We start from the raw sequence: 22,276 nt of genomic DNA, 5'->3' as shown, positions 1-22,276 counted from the left end.
GATGGCTCCATCACAGCTTTGAAGAGAGTTACACCTTTCTAAAACCATTGATGTCAGTGGCCTTAGAAAGCCGTAACTCCTTAGGGTTATTGCACTATGAATCTCCTTTATCACATTTCCCCAAAATTCCTGTACACCTATGCAAATATTCTGCAGAAACAGTCCCACGTTTCCGTAGAGGCTGTTTCAAAAAATTCTCTTTAAATCTCTGAGGTGTCAAGTACCAGAAGTTATCTTACAAAAGTTTGCTTTCAGATTGGTACACACTGAATTTACTGAATCGGTAGTGCAAATAATTTTCCATGCAGCGTTAGAAACGGAACACTGTAACACAGGAAAGAGGATCCTTTTAAAATTCATTTTTTTAAAAAAAGCTCTGTATGATATCGTTCTTTGTACAGGTCTAGTCTCAGGGAAGAAAATAATCAGACTCTGATCATTATACAATCCAGGAAATGGCATCAGTGTCGGATGAGGGGGGATATTCCTGCAGAGGAATACGGCACTAGCAGCTCTCTGAAGAGAAGAAAAAAAGAAGCTTCTTCAGTGGCTTTTTGAAATGGTAAACTTTCATAATTAATGTTTCCATTAAGGAATTCGTTTGAAGTCCTTATGAAATGTATTTGGTTTTTTCAAGCGTGGTTTTGTTTTTCTAAACACGATGACAAACTAGTGCTTCATAGACAGAAAAAAACAACAGATACCCCCCCCCCAAAGAACAAAAAGGAAAGGGGGAAAAAATGCCAGCCTTCTTTATCTACATTACACCACATTTTCCTTTTCAAAGCTCTCCTCAAACCCTACCTTTTCCATGAAGCCTCAACTCCCCCACACACATTGTTCTCATCTCCCCCATGACAAAAAAGATGAAACACACGTGAAAAACATTTCTTTATTATTTTACTCATTCACGTGCATCCATCCTTTATTTTATGTTCTTCTCTTCCCCCCATACTTAGGGTTTCCAACTCCCACCTGGGAAATTCCTGAAGATTTGGGAGTAGACCCTTGGGGAAGGCAGGATTTGGGGAGGGGAAGAACCTCAGCGGAATATAGTGGCATAGAGCCCACCTCCCAAAGCAGTCATTTTCTCCAGGGGAACTGATCTCTGTCGTCTGGAGATCAGCCGTAATCCCTGTGGATCTCCAGCCCCCACCTGGAGGTTGGCAACCCCACACTGCCAAGGTCTCGCTTAGATGTGGAAAACTTATCAAGCCTACCCAGCATTTAAAAAAGGAAAGTAGCAGCAGCTGCTTTCTCTTGACAGGTAAAATGACAGCTGTCACTATGCCTTATTAGGAGTCTGATTCTAAGTGAATTTAGACCTTCGCACTTAACCCAGGTAGAAGAGACTTAGAATAGAGTTAATGAGAGTATTTTAATGGCCAAAGGTTCTTTTCGATAGATTCAGAAAATAATGGAATGGAATGCATATTTGAAATTATAAGCTCCCCAGTTGAAGGACATTCCGAAGGTGTAGCTATGAGATGGAAAGATGGAGTGTTCTCAAAACAAATATCTTTTTGTGTAGAGCTGAGCATCTGGCCCCAGAATGTCTGCCAAGAACTAAGTTTTATGTATCTTATCAGGAAACTCCCTAGTTTGATGCTGAAGCAAACAAGTCAGGAATGATGCCAGAAGGAGGCCCCTCTGTTCATTGATGCTTTCCACTGTTCCAGGACCAGATAAAGGTAAAGGTAAAGGTTCCCTTGCTCGAAAGCCAGTCGAGTCCAACTCTAGGGTTGCGGTGCTCATCTCCGTTTCCAAGCCGAAGAGCCAGCGCTGTCCGAAGACATTTCCGTGGTCATGTGGCCGGCATGACTAAACACCAAGGCGCACGGAATGCTGTTACCTTCCCACTGTAGTGGGATGTTATATCAGGTCATGTTGTTTACCTCCATACTATAGAAAGCTCCACCTGACCGTTTCCACTTATTAAGCCTCCCCCCCAAGTCTGTTGGCAACCCAACTGGTATTTCCGCTGTCTCCCCCACCCAAAAGAGAATAGCCAAGGGGAATGCAGTGGACACATAGACAGAGGCACAGAGATCTCCTCAGGCACGAGTAACGTTGCCATCCTCCAGGCGGAACTTGGACATCTCCTGGAATTACAATGGATCTCCAGGTGACAGAGATCAGTTCCCCTGCAGAAAGTGGCTGCCTGCCGTGGAGGGTGGACTCTATGGCATGGTACCCCACTGAGGTCCCTCCCCTCCCCAAACCCCGCCCTCCCCTGGCTCCACCCCCAAAGTCTCCAGGGATTTCCCAATCTGGAGTTGGCAGCCCTAGATATGAGTGAGCAATGGGTGGGGTCAGTGTCAGCTTGGAAGGTTCTTGAGGATTTTGGGGTGCTGTGTGGGGTGGCTGGAGTCTGGGGAGGGGAGAGAGCTCAGAGGGGAGGGGATGCCACAAAGCCCACCCTCTGTAGCTGCTGTTTTCTCCCAGGGAACTGATCTCTGCCATCTGGAGATCAGCTGTAATTCTGGAGAATCTCCAGCCCCCACCTGGAGGTTGGCTACCATATCCCATGTAAAGTTACGCCAGTTTAAACTCACTGATTCCAATAGACTTATACTGGAGTAACTTTGGATGAGATAGCCCTCCAGCACATACATTATTCTTCTATCCCCATTTACAAGGAACAGTCTCAATTTTTAATAGCTCCGCCTGCTAAAACTCCATGATTATTTTGTGCATATATGGGGAGATTTTGAGCCTTTTACATTTCTGGACAGGGAGCAGTTGTAACTCGAACCTACTCCATATGTGTGGACACAAAACAGCATCCGGTGTTTGGGTTCCTTTCCCTGTAACTGCATATACAAATGATAAATATTGCTGGATTTGTTTTGCGTTGCAGGTACTCTGTCTGTACAGCCAGATGCACTGTAAGATTAATTTAAAAATAAATAAACTCTTACAGTCAGTTTAAAATTGTAACAAGCTAAAGAAGAGACTCTGATGATCCATCGTGCTCAGGCACTGATTTTTAATAAAACAAACTCTTTACACTTATGCCAATTTTTATACATTAAGTGGCAGAAGATATGGCTGCATATCATTTTAGTACATTTCCTATTTTGCTCTTTCTCCAAAAAATACATGGTCCCCTTTCTCCATTTTATCTTTACTACAGCCTTCTAAAGTTACAGGAGTGAAGGGCCATGACTCAGTGATAAAGGATCTACTTTGCAAGCAAAAGGTCCCAAGTTCAATCCCTGGCCTCTCCAGTTAAAAGGGGCAGGTAGCAGGTGATGTGAAAGACCTGAGATCCTGAACAGCCAATGTTAGTCAGACAACAATACTGACCTTGCATGCAGAAGGTCCCAGGTTCAGTTTCTGGCATCTCCAGTTAAAAAGACCAGGTGATGTGAAAGACCTCAACTTGGGACCCTGGAGAGGTGCTGCCGGTCAGATCAGACAAGATTGACCCTGGAAGACCAATCCACAAGGCAGATTTATGTGTTTAAGGGGCTAAAAAATAATAACTGCTCCAAAGGCACCCACTGAACTTCACAGGAATTCAAACCAAAGCCCCTTTTCAGTCCACACTAGCCCTCGTTCTCATTTTTACAAATGTGCAAAATGGCTCTTTCTCATTATTTGGCTAAGACTTGTGACAAACTTGCCTCAAAAGACCAGCCACCGCTATTCTAGAAAGTAAAATTCATTCTCATTCATATTACCGTTAGAGAGAGCTGTGCTGGATCTGACCGATGGTCTGCCTAGTTTGGCACACTGTTTCCCAAAGTGCCAAACAAATGTTTCCAGGAAGCTCAAACATGCAGGGCATGAAGGCTTTCCATTGTGGCTGTCCCACAGCAACTAGAGTGCCTCTGGGCATGGAGAGAGTCATGTCTGATAGCCATAGATGGATGGATGGATGGATTTATTCAGTCCCCTTTTGACACATAGGGTTAAGAACATAAGAGACGCCAATGTTGGATCAAGCCAAAGGCCCATCCAGTCCAACACTCTGTGTCACACAGTGGCCAGAAATACCAGGTGCCATCAGGAGGTCCACCAGTGGGGCCAGGACATTAGAAGCCCTCCCACTGTTGACCCCCCCCCCAGCACCAAAAAGACAGAGCATCACTGGTTGGGAACCAGTGTCAACTCTGGTTGGGAAATGCCTGGAAATTTAGGGGTGAAGCCTGGGGAGGCTGGGGTTTGGGGGAGAGGAGGAACCACAGTGGGATATGGTGGCACAGAGTCCACTCCCCGAAGCCACTATTCTCACCAGGGGAACTGATCTCTGCATTCTGGAGATCAGTTATAATTCCACATCTGCAGGCTCTACCTGGAGGCTGGCAACCACACGTATAAAACTAAAGTACAAAACTAATAACAAAGTCCTTGTGTCTGTTGATGGTAGATAATAGACTTTGTGTCAAATGCACAACGGGAGTTAGAACATAACATAAGAACAGCTCTGCTGGATCAGACCAGTGGCCCATCTAGTCCAGCATCCCGTCTCACACAGCAGCCAACCAGCTCCTCTGGAAGGCCAACAAAAGGACATGGAGGCTGAGACATTCCCCTGATGTTGCCTACTGGCATTGGGATTCAGCAGGGGTCGTTTCATAGAAAAAGAGCTAGGGGAACTCATTAGCATAACTCATTAGCATATGCCACACCCCCTGACATCAGGGGCCTGGCGGTGGACCAGCAAGGCCGGCGGGAGTGCGAGGAAGCCCCGCGAAGGCCCTCCCTGGCCCCAGGCAGGCAGGGGTGGGGAGAGGCGGGGAGGAAGCAACTTACCCTCCCTCTTCTCCTGCCTCCTCCTGGCTGAATGAGGGCCGGAAGCGGGGCAGCCAGAAGCAGGGGGCGGGGCTTCGTCATGTGCTTCGACCCCCTGTACCTCACCCGGGGGAACTGCGATCCCCCGCGATCCCCCCGAAATGACCTCTGACTGACCCTGCTTAGCTTCTGAGATATGATGAGATCAGGCTAGCTTGGGGTGGTTCATTGGTTTGCGTGCATAGATTTCCAAATTCAGAGTATCTCCGTTAGATTTGAGTCTTGTAGCACCTTAGAGACCAAGGAGAGTTGGTGTCTAAGGTGCTACTGGACTCAAAGCTCACTGCTCTACTGCAGACTGACATGACTAACCTCTGAAACAACCTCCGTCTGAAAGATCCCAAGCAGCAGGTACTGCAGAAGCCTTTCTCTGCTTGCGATCCTGCATCGCTGATGCCAGTCAGGACTAGAATCATTGAGTTGGACGGGACCTCCAGGGTCATCTAGTCCACCCCCCTGCACAATGCAGGAGATTCACAAATACCTCCTCTCTACACCCCCAGGGGTTGTGGTCGCGGCTGCTAGTCCACACAGCAGACCAGTTCAGAGGAGACGATGCAGCGGGCATGGAAACAGACGGATCTCAAATTGGAAGCGGACCTTCCAGAAGACCAATGAGGACAGGAGAGTCACTCACTCCTCTTGGTATCGCCCACATTTTGTAGGGGTTCTAACTCCTGCTTGGGAATTACCTGGAGATTTGGGAGGGCGGGGCTTGGAGAGGGGAGGGTCCTCATCACCAGCATATAGTGCCATCGAGTCCACCCTCCAAAGCAGCTATTTTCATCATGGGAACTGACCTCTGCCATCTGGTGAAATCGTCTTTATCTACATTGGAGGAGAAAATAAAATGCCATCTCTGTTCCGTCTACAAAAGAATATGTGTTTAGGTAGGGCTGCCCAGCTCTGAGTTGGAGAATACCTGGACATTTGATGGGTGGAGCCTGGGGGATGGCAGGGTTTGGGGAAGGGAGGGACCTCAGCAGGGTATAATACTTGAGAGTCCACCCTCCAAAGCAGCCATTTTCTCCAGGAGAACTGATCTGGGTTGTCTGGAAACCAATAGCAGATCTCCAGGGGCCACCTGGTAGTTGGCAACCCTATCCTTTAGGGTCACCAGGGTTTCCCCCCCTGGCCACAGGTGGGGGATGGGGGGTAGGGTTGCTAGATCCAGGTAGGGAAACTCCTGCCTTTTGCTTTTGCTAATATAATGCACTCTCTCTGTGTGTCAATTGTTGTTGTTGTTCAGTGTCAGCAAGCTGCCATTCTGTTTTCTGTGACCTCTGTGTACATATCCTTTCCCTGTTGTCTTCCGCCGTCCTCTGAAGTTTGCTCAATTTCATGTTTGTTGCATCTATGACACTGTCTAACCATCTCATCCTTTGCCATCCCCGTCTTCTTTGACCTTCAATGTTTCCCAGCATCAGGGTCTTCTCCAGTGAGTGCTCCCTTCTCATTTGGTGGCCAAAGTATTTGAGCTTCAGTTTCATTATCTGGCCTTCCAGGGAACAGTCAGGGTTGATTTCTTTTACGGTTGACTGATTTGATCTTCTTGCAGTCCAAGGGACTGTGTGTCAATACGCACACACATATACACATATATAACTATTATTACAATAATTACCACTGTCAGCCTTTCCAAATACCCCAATAGAATACCTTAGGACTATATATATCAACGTGACCAGAATGACCACAAGGGCAATCTGTCTCAGCAAAGTGTGTTTACAGAGCGGTGCCAGTCAAAAGAATAACAAATAATTTTGTTTAATATTCCATCTGCCTCCATTTGACATGTAACTGAATACCACAGCGCAACAGCTTTTTCTTACCATTGTTTTCCACAACAGAAACTCTAATCTGAAAGTATGTGTCTTCTGTGTTGCAAAACCATTGCTGTATCCGGGGGGGAAGTATCTTGCTCCCATGATATATAAAGCTCTTTAAAGGACAGGTACCTTTTAGACATCCTGTCACTTTAATTTGAGGCGGGGCTGTGGTTCAGTGGTAGAGCATCCCGTTGGCATGCAGAAGATCCCCAGTTCAATCCCTGGCATCTCTAGTTAAAAGGATCAGGTAGCAAGCGCTGCAAAAAAACCTCTGCCTGTGACCCTGGAGAGCCACTGCCAATCTGAATAGACTATATTGAGCTCGACTGGCCAAGGGCCTGCCTCAGTATAAGGGAGTTTCTTGTGCTCATCATGAGGCTCCTATCAGAAGTCACAAAGAAACAAGAGGGTTTTTTCCCCCTGATAAGCCTGGTTTATTGTGGGGCTCACTTGCTTCCTCCTTCCTGTCTGTCTCCTTCCCATGCAGAGCATGACTGAAGATTTCCTGCACTTGGAATTCTTGGATCTAACTCTGATATGCTGCAATGTCCGAATACAGGCTCTTCGACCAGCTAGCGTGTGTTTCTTTCCCCACAACCGAAAACTGTAAATCACAATGGACTCCTGGTTTAGGTATCAGTGGGAAAGAAAGAAACCCAAGTTTGTTTAGGCCCCCGCGTTCAAGCAACCAACTGATGTCTTCTTCAACCAGGATGTCTGCAATGCTGGTTTGGTGCACAAAGAAACGAGGGAGGGAGCACAGGAACCCCAAAATAAAGCACACACAAACTCCTTGACATCTGAACCGAGAATGGAGATGCACCATTACTCGAGTTGCCTGCTCTGGGTTGGGAAATACCTGGAGATTTTGGGGGTGGAGCCTGGGGAGGTCAGGGTTTTTGGAGGGGAGGGACCTCAGCAGGGTATAATGGCATAGAGTCCACCCTCCAAGACAGCTATTCACAACAGAAACTCTAATCTGAAAGTATGTGTCTTCTGTGTTGCAAAACCATTGCTGTATCCAGGGGGGAAATATCTTGCTCCCATGATATATAAAGCTCTTTAAAGGACAGGTACCTTTTAGACATCCTGTCACTTTAATTTGAGGCGGGGCTGTGGTTCAGTGGTAGAGCATCCCGTTGGCATGCAGAAGATCCCCAGTTCAATCCCTGGCATCTCTAGTTAAAAGGATCAGGTAGCAAGCGCTGTAAAAAAAACCTCTGCCTGCGACCCTGGAGAGCCACTGCCAGTCTGAATAGACTATACTGAGCTCGACTGGCCAAGAGCCTGCCTCAGTATAAGGGAGTTTCTTGTGCTCATCATGAGGCTCCTATCAGAAGTCACAAAGAAACAAGAGGGTTTTTTCCCCCTGATAAGCCTGGTTTATTGTGGGGCTCACTTGCTTCCTCCTTCCTGTCTGTCTCCTTCCCATGCAGAGCATGACTGAAGATTTCCTGCACTTGGAATTCTTGGATCTAACTCTGATATGCTGCAATGTCCGAATACAGGCTCTTCGACCAGCTAGCGTGTGTTTCTTTCCCCACAACCGAAAACTGTAAATCACAATGGACTCCTGGTTTAGGTATCAGTGGGAAAGAAAGAAACCCAAGTTTGTTTAGGCCCCCGCGTTCAAGCAACCAACTGATGTCTTCTTCAACCAGGATGTCTGCAATGCTGGTTTGGTGCACAAAGAAACGAGGGAGGGAGCACAGGAACCCCAAAATAAAGCACACACAAACTCCTTGACATCTGAACAGAGAATGGAGATGCACCATTACTCGAGTTGTCTGCTCTGGGTTGGGAAATACCTGGAGATTTTGGGGGTGGAGCCTGGGGAGGTCAGGGTTTTTGGAGGGGAGGGACCTCAGCAGGGTATAATGGCATAGAGTCCACCCTCCAAGACAGCTATTTTATCCAGGGGAGCTTATCTTGGTCACCTGGAGAGCAACTGTGAAAGCAGGAGATCTCCAGGTGCCATCTGGAGGTTGGCAACCTTAACCACGACAGAGTTGGGACCCTTTATCAAGGGCAGATCCCTTCCACCAAAAGTCCCTATCCACCCTGTCCTCTTACTTGTGAAATCTACCGCATCGAGTTCCTCTGTGTCAGATCCTTCGCCTCCCTATCTGAACCCATCTCCAATCACTCTCCATGAGGTACTATAGTACTCTGTGTCCCCCCCTGTCTAGACACTTCCCAACAATGAACTGAGGCATTTTCCATCAAAGGCTCCTTCTCACAGCTGTTGAAAGGGCCTTCACCTTTGGCCCATTAAGAAAATAAATCTTTGTTATTACTATCTCATGGTAAGGCATCTTTATGTTGAAGCAATGATAACTTGTCTCCTGGTTTTTGTTTTTATTTTTTTTTAAATCCCCTATTATCCTGTGTGGCACAATGGCAGCAGCAGAGGCCTGATGGGACCCCACCTACTAGACAAAAGGCAGCTGCTGCTGCAGGACAGGGCAGGGCACCACACAAGAAGGCAGTAACAGCCTGATGTTCCCAGTAGGAGTGGAAGTCTGCCACCTGCAGGAGAGTCTGCCTTCCACCAGGCAGTTGGCTGAGCATAGCAGAAGAGGCAGAAGGTTTGCCACCCCAGGAAATCAGCTAGGGACATGAGGACAGCAAGGGCCTCTGGCTAGTGCTATGCAAACCTAGATGGGGGTGGAGCAAGGCAAGGGAGAGGTGAAGAGAGGAACAAGGCTCAGAGGAGAGGAACAAGGCTCAGAGGAGGGCTCAGAGGCACTGGGCTTTTTCCAGCATGGGTGGAGCCTCAGTGATTAAAAGGCAGATGTCAGAAGAGACAGGAGGAGAGGGAGGCAAGCTGGCTGGGAAAGTCTGAGAGGGTGCAAAGAAGAGAAGAAGAGGAACCTAAAGGAGAAGCTGGAGACTTGGGCAAGATAAGGCTACCAGACCTGGACAGGCCTAGTAGAACTGCCCCAAGGCAAAGGCACAGCTCAGCTGCTGAAGTTCTGAAGGGTCACAGTGGGTGGGTGAAAGGAGCTGTGCTCATGAGGAGACATGTGTGGACTTTGCTCAGTGCAATAAAGTAGGGATGCCAGCTCTGAGTTGGAAAATTCCTGGAGCTTTTGAGGGTAGAGCCTGTGGAAGGTGGGGTTTGGGGAGGGGAGAGACTTCAATGGGGTGTAATGCCATAGAGTCCACCTTCCAAAGCAGCCATTTTCTCCAGGTGAACTCATTTCTGTTGCCTGGAGATCAGTTGTAATTCCAGGAGATCTCCAGCCTCCACCTGGAGGCTGGCAACCCTAGTGGGTGGCATGCCCCATCCTTTCACATTAGAAATCAGCAGCTTTCTTTACTGGTGCAGAAGAACAACACAGTAGCAGAACTACTGCCCGCACGATGCACCCCTGCACTTCTGTAAAACTGGGGGCCCATACGTGAGCAAAGTGTGTTGCTAAAGGTGTTCCCTATGTTACTCATATAGTTTCATAATGCCCCTGAGGGCCGCTTTTAAAATGTTTTTAAAAGGCCTAATCTGCCTTCCCTTAATGGAGCCAAACTCTGCTACTTTAGAATTTTCAGCTTATCCTAGCAGGGTCGCTTTTGCAAAATCACTTTAGCAATATACCTATTACTGGGGTTGGGGAGGAGCTGGCAAAAAACCTCCCAAAATCACAGCAAGGGATGACAGGTATCAGTGCATACAGAGGGGAAATGGTGCTGAATGTGAATGGGAGATTTGAAAACCCACACTCGTTGACTCCAGAAAGGCTGGAGTAAAGCAGTAGAAAAGAGCAAGAGTCCAGTAGCACCTTAAAGACTAACAAAATATGTGGCAGCTTCCATGAGACACTGCTCACTTCTTCAGATACAGCTAGAGTAGGAGTCCATCTATCCTATTTATTGGAAAGTGGAGTGATTTCAGATGCCAAGGCTGTGGTCACACTGGAGGCTGGCTGTGCCTCTGCTTACAGTGGTTGAATTGTCGTGGGAAGGGGTGACCAGACAGCACACCCTGAAGCAGCCTCACAGCATGCTCACCCCATGGTCGATGGATCAGATTATTGCTGCAGGGCAACCATGCAGTGGATGGTCATGTGGCTAACAGCTTATTCTAAGCAATTAACCCCTTCCCCACCCTGTGTGCTGCAAAGGTGTAGGCAGAGGAATCGGCATGAAAAAAGACAAAGGAGGCATCTCAGCCTGCCCTCCCCCCCCTTGCCTCAGAGGACAGCTGAAAGCTGAGACTTCCCAACTGGGTTGAGCTTGCCCCAGGGGAGTTCAGACATCCTGAAATGTGGGATATCTGTAAACTCTGGACTTTCCCCGGTGCCTGATTACTCCACTTCCAAATGGGACAGAATGGGTTGGCAACAACTGGGGCACGGAAGGCAGATGTTGCTATTTGATTGTGCTCTTTAAATCTGCAAAGGTACCGCAAGGATATTGGCGCAAACGGCTCATTTGACTGCAGCCTCATGACATTAGCAGGCAAATGACAACAGCAGGTGAATGAATGACAATAGCAAGCATGATTGGATTTAGGTGAGATATGCAGAGGGGTAATAGGAGGGCAAAGCAGTTTCAATAGGCGAGCAAAGCAATTTCCTGAGATGATGCAAACTTGGGCAGGAGATGGAAGGAGAGCCAGGATAGAGCAAAACAATCTAGGGTTACCGACTCAAGGAGGCATCTCAGCCTGCCCTCCCCCCCCTTGCCTCAGAGGACAGCTGAAAGCTGAGACTTCCGAACTGGGTTGAGCTTGCCCCAGGGGAGTTCAGACATCCTGAAATGTGGGATATCTGTAAACTCTGGACTTTCCCCGGTGCCTGATTACTCCACTTCCAAATGGGACAGAATGGGTTGGCAACAACTGGGGCACGGAAGGCAGATGTTGCTATTTGATTGTGCTCTTTAAATCTGCAAAGGTACCGCAAGGATATTGGCGCAAACTGCTGATTTGACTGCAGCCTCATGACATTAGCAGGCAAATGACAACAGCAGGTGAATGAATGACAATAGCAAGCATGATTGGATTTAGGTGAGATATGCAGAGGGGTAATAGGAGGGCAAAGCAGTTTCAATAGGCGAGCAAAGCAATTTCCTGAGATGATGCAAACTTGGGCAGGAGATGGAAGGAGAGCCAGGATAGAGCAAAACAATCTAGGGTTACCGACTCCGGGTTGGGAAATACCTGCTGATTTTGTGGGTGGAGCCTGAGGAAGGCAGGGTTTGGGGAAAGGAGGGACACCAATGAGGTATAATGGCATAGAGTCCACCTTCCAAAGCCACCATTTTCTCCTGGTGAACTGATCTGTCACCTCTGGAGATCGGTTGTAATCCCAGGAGGTCTCCAGCTACCACGTGGAAGTTGGCAATCCTACAAAACACTGCAGCCCTGATTTCCTGGTACCAGGGATGCCAGCCTCCAGGTGGGACCTGGGCTGTCCATCCTCCAAAGCATTCATTTTCTCCAGGGGAGCTGATCTCTGCAGTCTGGAAATGAGTTTCTCCGGGGAACTGATCTCTGTAGTCTGGAAATGAGCTGTAATTCTCCCCCAGAATTACGTTTCCCCTGGAGAAAATGAATGCTTTGGAGGATGGACTCTATGGCACTTTAGCCCACTGAGGTCCCTGTCCTCCCCAGGATCCATCCCTAAATCTCCAGGAGTTTCCCAACCTGGATCTTGAAATGGTCAGGGGGGACCAGGAAACCCTACCTGGTACCCAAAACAATAAGGGGGAAACCTTCAGACATCTACCAGAACCATCTACAGCCAAGATTTCAGCACTTCCTGCCCACACAAACAGTAACATCCTCTTTGAAATATCCCCTTTGACAGTTGTATTCTGGAAAGTAAGGCCCTGGCCCAAAAGATGCCCCAACACTAAAGGCAAAAGCTCTCCCCCCGCCCAGGACTGCAGAACAAGAAAAGCATGCCCTCTGTGGGCCCAGTTTATAGGGAAGTGGTACAATTGGCAGTGAAGACGGATTTTCACAACGAATTTTCACATGGAATTTCTACATTTTCTCTGAAAATGGGAGACTTGAACTGAATGTTGAAATGGCACTTCTTGAATGCCTTTACAAATTTGCATTGGAACTTTCAGTTTTACTGTTGCATAAGTATTAATAATCAACACACACAAAGCTCTCCCCCCGCCCAGGACTGCAGAACAAGAAAAGCATGCCCTCTGTGGGCCCAGTTTATAGGGAAGTGGTACAATTGGCAGTGAAGACGGATTTTCACAACGAATTTTCACATCGAATTTCTAAATTTTCTCTGAAAATGGGAGACTTGAACTGAATGTTGAAATGGCACTTCTTGTACTTTACTATTACTGGTTGCCAGATATTTGTCTGAATGTCTTTAAAAATTTGTATTGGAACTTTCAGTCTTACTGTTGCATAAGTATTAATAATCAAAAATTGTTGTATAACTTGCATTTATTAATTACAATAAGATATGAGTTTATAATTAGTAATTTTCCATGGCATAATATATTTTTGGTAGCTTATTTCCGTGATTCTCTCTTTATTCCTTAATGAGTAGAATAGAGCTGCATTCAAATGTTACAAACGCAAATTTGATGGCGAAGAGAATGATCCCGAAATCCCTGCTCCTTCCTTTCTCCCTCCCGTTAGCTCCCTGCCTTATGCACAGAGCTGAGAATTGAAGACTTCCTGCTTTAGGAAGCCTTTGATCTAACCACATTTTATCGTGGCATCCAAATTCTAATGCTTGAATGCATGGGGGGGGGGGGTTATCTTTCTTGCCCACACACCAGGACTCTCAACCAGGAATAAACGAGTTCTGGTTTGTGGGTTGGCTCATTCCATTTTGCCACCCCAAGCAAACTCAGTACCATTGCCACCATTGGGGGAGAGCACCATCTGTCTTTCCCACCAGCTTCACCCAAAAATCAGCAGCAGGGGTTTGGGAGGTGATGGGGTTTGGGAGGTGATGATGGCAGGCACTAATCAAGCATTGCCACCTCCTTCCAGATGCCAGATGCTATAGATTTGGAATTCCAGGTGTTGGCTTGGATCTTTTCAGCCAGAAACCAAGTTCTGAACAAATCCCAGTATGCTGAAAATGCTAGATTTGAAGATCTGGGTAGATCGAAACCTTCCTAAGCTAGGAAACCTTCAGTCTGGGCTCCGCATTTGAGGGAAAGTGGGGGGAGCACCCAAAACTGAGGAGTAAAACTATTATTCATGATATATGAATGCCGCCACTTAGGGATGCCAGCCTCCAGGCGGGACCAGGGAGCCCCCCAGAAATACAGCTCATCTCCAGACTGCAGAGATCTGTCCCCCTGAAGAAAATGAATGCTTTGGAGGGTGGACTCTGTGGCATTGTACCCCACTGCGATCTCTATCCTCCCCAAGATCCATCCCTAAATCTCCAGGGGTTTTCCAACCTGGATCTATAATTGGCCAGCTATCGGCTGATTTCCAATTGTCCCTATTTGGGCAAATTACTGGAGAGAGCGGTGGCGATTCAGTTGCAGAGCTTTATGGATGACATTTCCATGCTAGACCCGTTCCAGTCCAGCTTCCAGCCAGGCCATGGGATGGAGACAGTACTGGTCGCCCTCACAGATGACCTCCGGAGGCATCTGGATTGAGGTAGCACGGCGGCACTGTTGTTGTTGGACCTGTTGGCGGCATTCTACATGGTCGACCACCAGTTGCTGATTCACCACCTCGCCGACACTGGATTCAGGGGCTTGCCCTACAATGGCTCGTCTCCTTTCTCCAAGGTCGGGGACAGAGGGTGGCGGTAGGGGAACAGACGTCCCAGAGGTACCCGCTGGTCTGCCGGGTTCCTCAGGGGGCAATGTTATCCCCGATGTTATTTAACATCTACATGCGCCCCCTTGCCCAAATTGCCCAGAGGCACAGGCTTGGGTGTCACCAATATGCAGACGACACCCAGCTATATCTGTTGCTGGGCGGTCAGTCTGACTCTACCCCAGATGACCTGGATCGGGCGCTTCAGGACGTGGCGGACTGGCTTAGGCTGAGCCGATTGAAATTCAATCCAATGAAGATGGAGGTCCTGTGCCTGAGTTGGAGCAGCCCGAGGGTAGGGATCCCACTACCAACCTCCATTGGTGCCAGTGCCAAGGGTCAGGAGTTTGGGAGCGCTCCTGGATGCCGCCTTAATGATGGAGGCTCAGGTAGCAGCCACTGCCAAGTCAGCCATTTACCACCTGCGGTTGATTAGGCAGTTGGTTCCCTTCCTCGAACGCAATGACCTGGCAACAGTAATCCATGCCATGGTTACTTCGAGGTTAGACTACTGCAATGCTCTCTACATGGGGCTGCCCTTGTCCCAAATCCGGAAGCTGCAGCTGGTGCAAAATGTGGCAGCCAGGCTGTTGATGGATCTCTCCACACGAGATCACATCCAGCCTGCGCTGAAGGCACTGCACTGGCTGCCAAAAGCATACTGGATTCGTTTCAAGGTGCTGGTTTTGACCTTTAAAGCCCTATATGGTCGGGGGCCTGTCTACCTGAGGGACCACCTTTCCCCGTATGTGCCCCTGAGAGCACTGAGGTCAGGGAGTCAAAACTGCCTGACTTTCCCTAACCCAAAAGACGCCAGACTGGCCATTACGAGGGCAAGGACTTTCTCGGTGGTGGCTCCACACTGGTGGGATGAGCTCCCGGAGGACATCAAGGCCCTGCGGGACCTTTTACAGTTCTGCAGGGCCTGTAAAACGGAGCTCTTCCACCAGGCCTTTTATTAGGAGCCGCCACTGACCATTGCAAACTGAATACACTACAGCCCTATATAACAACACCGGATATGGCTTCTCCATCAGACCATTTACAGAAATTCCCGCCATCGGTTTACACTAGGGCTTCATCTAACTGTTCTTATTGGAAAAATTTTTATTGTATTTTATTGTATTTTAAACTCTGTAAGCCGCCTTGAGCCAGTCTGCACCGGCAAGGCGGGATACAAATTGAAAATAATAAATACATATTCCCCGCCGCCCCCATCCCCCATTGGTGGCCGGATGGGACCTGGTAACCCTATGAGCCACCATCTCTTTTCATCATCATAAGTTTCCCAGGCCTTTTTGCAGTAAGTATTTTTTTTTCTAGCCCCTACATCTTGGTTGGCCAATACTGCATTGTGTTAAATGTCTGATTTTATGGCTTCGAGTTATTTTCTTGATAAATAATGGGCTGGATTGCTGCTAACAGAATGTGAGTTGGTTTTCACTGACTTTCCCAGCTTACTCCCAATCCCCCACAGCTTGTTCTGATGGAAGCATTTTTTTTTCCTGCAGTAAGGGGGGGGGGGGAGAGAAAGTCCCATTCCAGAAACTGTTAATGAAAATGACCATTGGATCCAACCTGATGCATAAATAAATTATTGTGGTTTCAGCAATGCGGATTATTCTGTGAACTTAGGCAGACCATGAGAGGGAGGGAAGGGAGGGTTGCATCAGTGCTTAGTTCTTGTGGCCCTGTCTTACATGCCCATGGAAATGCTGATTGCCAGTTAGGGGTCAGGAAGCAATTTTTCTCCAGGCCAGTTTGACTGGAGATCCTGGAGGCTTTTTACCCTCTTCTGGGCATAGAGCAGGGGTCACTGGGGGTGTGTGTGGGGGAGGTATTTGTGAATTTCCTGCATTGTGCAGGGGGCTGGACTAGATGACCCTGGAGGTTCCTTCCAATTCTATGAGTCTATGATTCTATTGATGTCCATCTCTCTCTATTTTTTTTAACTGTATGTCTAAATGATTTGTGTTTTATTGTAAGCTGCCTTTATGGGCGGTGGAGGGAGCTGGCCTAAAAATATGTAAAATAAACTAAATACTCTCCTGCATAATTCACAGGGGCTCTGAGGCAAGCATTCTCTTTAGGACACAATCCTGTTTGGCAAAGAAGACCTTTATGGGGGAAAGGTGCGCTGGCACTAGAGCTTCAGGCTACTGAAGATGCCATTATGGGTCAGTAAGGAGATAACTGCGCTCAAAAGCAAGCACTGCTTCTGTTCCCCAAGGCCAAATCTCTTTCAGGGATTAGGCCGACTTGTGGTTCTTTGAGTCATGTATTTACCTAGTTATCGCAGTGCTGCCGAGGATAAACAAATCCACACAGGCTTCATTGACAGAGCAGCCCAGAAAAGCAGGTTGTTCAAATAAGCACAAAGGCTGGGGAAAGAGGCTCATAGTTTGGGACTGTCTATCGCCCCTGTGCAAGGTGTATAGTTGGAACCTTCACTGGACTTCGGCCCCATCCTATTGGACGCCACAAAATATTAAGCAAATATATTCATGCTTGCCTGCTCTGCAAACTATATCCTGATCAAGATGTCCGGTTTTTCATGATGCAGAATTTGAGCTGCCTCACCCCAGAATGTGCCTTACAGGGTTATCAACACTGTCCAAGTACTACCAGGAAACACGGAAAGCTAGAAGTTGGTACACATTGTTTATCAGAGAAGCCCAGGAAGAGAACAGGGCCTGGGGCGGGGGTGTGTGTCTCTACCTCAAAAACCAGAGGGCAATTTTGCAGAAGCTGTCAATTTTACATATGGCTGCAGCGTAACATGTGACTAGATCCAGAGTCAACCTAGCTGTGGCTCGGTGGTAGTGCATCGACTTTGTATACAGAAGGTCTCAGGTTCCATCCCCAACATGTCCGCTTAAAAGGATCAGGCAGCAGGTCATGTTAAAGACCTTTGCCTGAGCCTCCAGAAACTCGGTTCCCGTCAGAGTAGATAATACTGGCCTTCAGAGACCTCTGGTCTGAATCCGTAGAAGGCAGCTTCATGCATTCTACCAGCACAGAGCCTCCAAAGGGAACACAGGCTTTTCCCACTCACACACAGGAAACATCCTCAGATCGAGGGAGGAGGGATTTGAACTGGCAATCGGGAATATCAGTCTGGAAATGGAACTCGCCACATGGACCTCACTTAACAATCCTGGGATTGAGGCAGTGGCGGCCAGCAATGCAAGCTGTACTTGCTACTACAAACAGTGCAGTTTGTTTTTATTCTGCTCCCCAAAATGAAAAAAGTCAAGAAAGGGGATGTCTTCCATTCAATTTACCTGTATTTCTGTTGCAGACCTGCTGATCTCACTCTGTATAGTGTGCTTAATAGACGTTTCTGAGAGCTCAGTTCCCTTTTAAGTGAGTTAACTGGAGTTATTCACAGTGCAGCAATCCTATGTGCATTTTCTCAGAAACAAGCTCAACTGTGTTCAATGGGGCTTTCTTCCAGGTAGGTCTGCATAGCATTATAGCCACACCCTTTCAGACAGAGCCACGCTGGAGAGCCAGTATGGCGTAGCGCTTTAAGAATGGTGGACTTTACTCTGAAGGACCGGGTTTGATTCCCCACTCCTCCACACGAAGCCTGCTGGGTGACCTTGGGCCAGTCACAGTTCTCTCGGCTCTCAGCCCCACCTGCCTCACAGAGTGCCTGTTGTGGGGAGAGGAAGAGAAGACAATCGTAATCCAGTAAAGACCAGTACTATGTTCCAGCTGGTGGGGGGAGCATAGATGCTTCTGTCCAGTGCTTCATTTTCACCAGTGAGCTTGATGCACAGCTGACCTCTGGTGACCCCGTAGTAGGGCTTTCAAGGCAAGAGACGTTCAGGGGTGGTTTGCCATTTTCCTGCCTCTGTATCACAAGCCTGGTATTCCTAGAAGGTCTCCCATCCAAACACTAGCCAGGACTGACCCCGTTTAGCTTCCGAGATTTGACGAGATTGGGCTAGCCTGGGCTACCCAGGTCAGAGTGGATGCACTTAACCTGTCCATCTTTATTACATTCGTAGCCTGCTCTTCGTCTGTCATGGAACCCAAGGTGGCATCCAGAGGTTCCAGGTGCTCTCCCATCCTAGTTCTTCTCCAGGGAAACGGATCCCCGTCACCTGGAGATAGGGTTGCCAACCTCCAGGTAGGGCCTGAAGATCACAAACCCTGCCCAACCCAGGCTCCACCTCCAAATCTCCACAAATTCCCAAACTCAGAGTTGACAACCCTCCCTAGAGATCAGCCGTAATTCTGGGAGATCTTCAGTCTCCATCTGGAGGTTGGCAGCCCTAGCAGAGAGTGACTGAAGAACATGAGGCTTTAGCCTCTCAACCCCGGTCATAGTCGTTCCTGGGGCATCTGATTGGACTTTGTGTGAAAGAGGGATGGGGATTGGCTGAACGGGCTGCTGCTGAGCATCCGCCCCACCTCTTTTTTGCAAGATAAACTTGCAGAGCCTGAGCTGACTCAGAAGCTTGACCAAACCTGTGGCCAGAGCCGAAGGGTCAGAGCCCAGAGCTGGAAGATCTGCTGGCAGAGCAAGAGAAGGAGACCCAGCCTGTGGACATCTTTGTCATTTGCTTACATTGTATTGTAAGCTGTTTTGAACCCCCACTGGGTAGAAAAGTAGCATAAAAATGCTTGGATGCATGACCAGAGCAAATGAGTACATGCTGGGTTGGATTGACCATTGGTCTGAGGTTGCCAACCTCCAGGTGGTGCGTGGAGATCTCCCAGAATTAAAATTGATCTCCTGACTACAGAGATCAGTTCCCTGGGAGAAAATTGCTGCTTTGGAGGGTGGACTCAATGGCCTTAAAACTTGCCGAGGTCCCTCCCCTCCCCAAACCCTGTCTTCCCTAAGTTCCACTCCCAATCCCCAGGAATTTCCCAACCTGGAGTTGGCAACCAGACACTGGTCTGATCCAGCAGGGATTCTCTTGTGTTCTTATGTTATGAATGGCGGCATAGACTATCAGGCAAAGCTTCCCAGGGTCTAATTAGCACAGGGCAGAGACTCCCCTGGCCAAATGCAGGCCCACCAGCCGTGAATGGTGCCCCCAAGGTTCTCAATAAAACTCTTGTGCTCTTGTTTTTTTACTGCTTGCTTGGCACGCCAGAAGGAGGAGGGCGATGAATCGACTTGGGAAGTCCCAACACTTGCCGGTAACCTGCACCTATCTGTTTTTTACCACCAAGCTGCAGCCAACTTATGGCAACCCCCGTAGAGTTTTCAAGGCAAGAGACATTCAGAGGTGGTTTGCCATGGCCTGCCTCTGAACATAAGAACATAAGAGGTGCCAATGTTGGATCAGGCCAAAGGCCCATCCAGTCCAACACTCTGTGTCACACAGTGGCCAGAAATACCAGTGCCATCAGGAGGTCCACCAGTGGGGCCAGGACATTAGAAGCCCTCCCACTGTTGACCCCCCCAAGCACCAAGATGACAGAGCATCACTTGCCCCAGAGTCCCTATCTATACCTTGTGGCTAATAGTGCCGCCGCCACTTCCTGTGGCAGTGAATTCCAAGTGTTAATCACTCTTTGGGTGAAGAAGTACTTCCTTTTATCCGTTCTAACCTGACCGCTCAGCAATTTCATGGAGTGCCCACGAGTTCTTGTATTGTGAGAAAGGGAGAAAAGTACCTCTTTCTCTACCTGCTCTATCCCATGCATAATCTTATAAACCTCGATCATGTCACCCCTCAGTCGTCTTTTCTCCAAGCTAAAGAGCCCTAAGCGCTTTAACCTTTCCTCATAGGGAAAGTGTTCCAACCCTTTTATCATTCGAGTTGCTCTTTTCTGCACTTTTTCCAAAGCTATAATATCCTTTTTAAGGTGTGGTGACCAGAATTGCACACAGTATTCCAGATGAGGTCGCACCATTGATTTATATAGCGGCATTATGATATTGGCTGATCTGTTTTCAATACCCTTCCTAATAATCCCCAGCATAGCATTGGCCTTCTTTATTGCAGTCACACACTGTCTTGACATTTTCAGTGAGTTATCTACTACAACTCCAAGATCTCTCTCTTGATCTGTCTCTGCCAGTTCAGACCCCATCAATGTGTATTTATATTTAGGATTTTTGGCTCCAATGTGCATCACCTTGCACTTGGCCACATTGAACCCCATTTGCCATGTTGACGCCCACTTGCCCATCTTTGACAGATCCCTTTGGAGTGCCTCACAATCCTCACTGGTTTTCACCACCCTGAACAACTTCGTATCATCCGCAAATTTAGCCACTTCACTGCTTACTCCCAACTCCATATCATTAATGAACAAGTTAAAAAGCAGTGGACCAAGTACTGATCCCTGCGGTACCCCACTGCTTACCCCCCTCCACTGAGAGAACTGCCCATTTATACTCACTCTGCATAGTGACCCTGGACTTCCTTGACGGTCTCCCATCCAAGTACTAGCCAGGGCTGACCCCTGCTGAGCTTCCAAGAACTGACAAGATCAGGCTAGCCTGGGCCATCCAGGTCAGGGCATCCAGCTCAGCAGTTCACGAATTGTTCAGGCCTGACATATCAGTCAAGAAAAAGCTTCTGTGGCCCAGAGGCTGTGCTTGCCCTAATAAATAATATCTGAACCTTGAGGGTGCTATGCATACCACAAGATCCATGCAGTTGTTGCTTGTTTCATTTTTTAAAAAGTTGAATAGACATAGAAAGGAGAGCTGGGCTTGGTGTAGCGCCAGTTTGGTGTAGTGGTTACGAGCACGGATTCTAATCTAGGAGAACCGGGTTTGATTCCTCACTCCTCCACATACAGCTGCTGGTGTGACCTTGGGTCAGTCACAAGTTCTTTCGGAGCTGTTCTCTCAAGGGCAGTTCTCAATAGAAGAAGAAGAAGAGATTGGATTTATACCCCGCCCTTCACTACCCGAAGGAGTCTCAGAGTGGCTTACAAACTCCTTTCCCTTCCCCTCCCCACAACAGACACCCTGCGAGGTAGGTGGGGCTGAGAGAATTCCGACAGAAACGGCTCGTTTTCAAGAAGAGCTGTGCCAGAACTATGGCTTGCCCAAGGTCATCCAGCAGGTGCAAGTGGAGGAGTGGAGAATCACCAAACTGGCTCTCCCACTACACCAAACTGAGCTCTCTCAGCCCCCACCTCCCTCACAGGATGTCTCTTATGAGGAGGGAAAGGGAAAGGAGATTGTAAGTTGCTCTGAGACTTCTTAGTGAAGGGTGGAGTATAAATCCAAACTACTACTCCTCCTCCTCCTCTTCCTCTCCCTGCTGATCTTTTTTTTTAAGTGCTCATTTTAAAAATGAGAAGTGATCACTGTTTCTATATAGCAAAAAAGCACAGCTGTTAGGAAATCCAGGCTCTTTGCAAATGCTTCCCATGCACCAGGCCGCGTACAGCAAATGCACATCCAAAGGCCGCAGGTTGCGAAACAAACCACACTTGACGTCATTCATCAAAGACTGGGAAGGGAGGGTGCCTTTCCCCCTCCCCCGCCAATCACAGCAAAAGGTCCACGGAGATCTATGAAGCCAGATGGATGCACCTCTTCCCTAGAAGCTGAAAGCTGAAGTCCACGCTGCAGAGTAAATGCTTAATAGCATGCTGTCAGGCTTGTGTAATCTTGAAGGGGAGGGAGAGCGGTCATGTGCCGCTCACTGGTACAAAGGGGGCCCGAATCCAATGAGCTGCTGCATCTCTACTGCCAGCTGGTGGCTTTGATGGGAGTCAAGGGCAAGGGGTACCAACTCTGGCTTGGCAAATTCCTGGAGATGCCCATGTCTGATTAGAAAGCACTTTCACATGGATTCTGGGGAGTGACATTCCCAATGGCTGCTTGCTGCACTACCAGCCTGCACTGTATGTTGCTCTGGAGTAGGGGTGTAGACTTTCCAATTTCCCGGGG

Source organism: Gekko japonicus, unplaced genomic scaffold (assembly GCF_001447785.1).
Source record: "Gekko japonicus isolate JY-2015 unplaced genomic scaffold, Gekko_japonicus_V1.1 scaffold87, whole genome shotgun sequence".
Lineage (NCBI taxonomy): Eukaryota > Metazoa > Chordata > Lepidosauria > Squamata > Gekkonidae > Gekko > Gekko japonicus.
The sequence above is the reverse complement of the archived record's forward strand: the minus strand, read 5'-3'. Positions refer to the sequence as shown.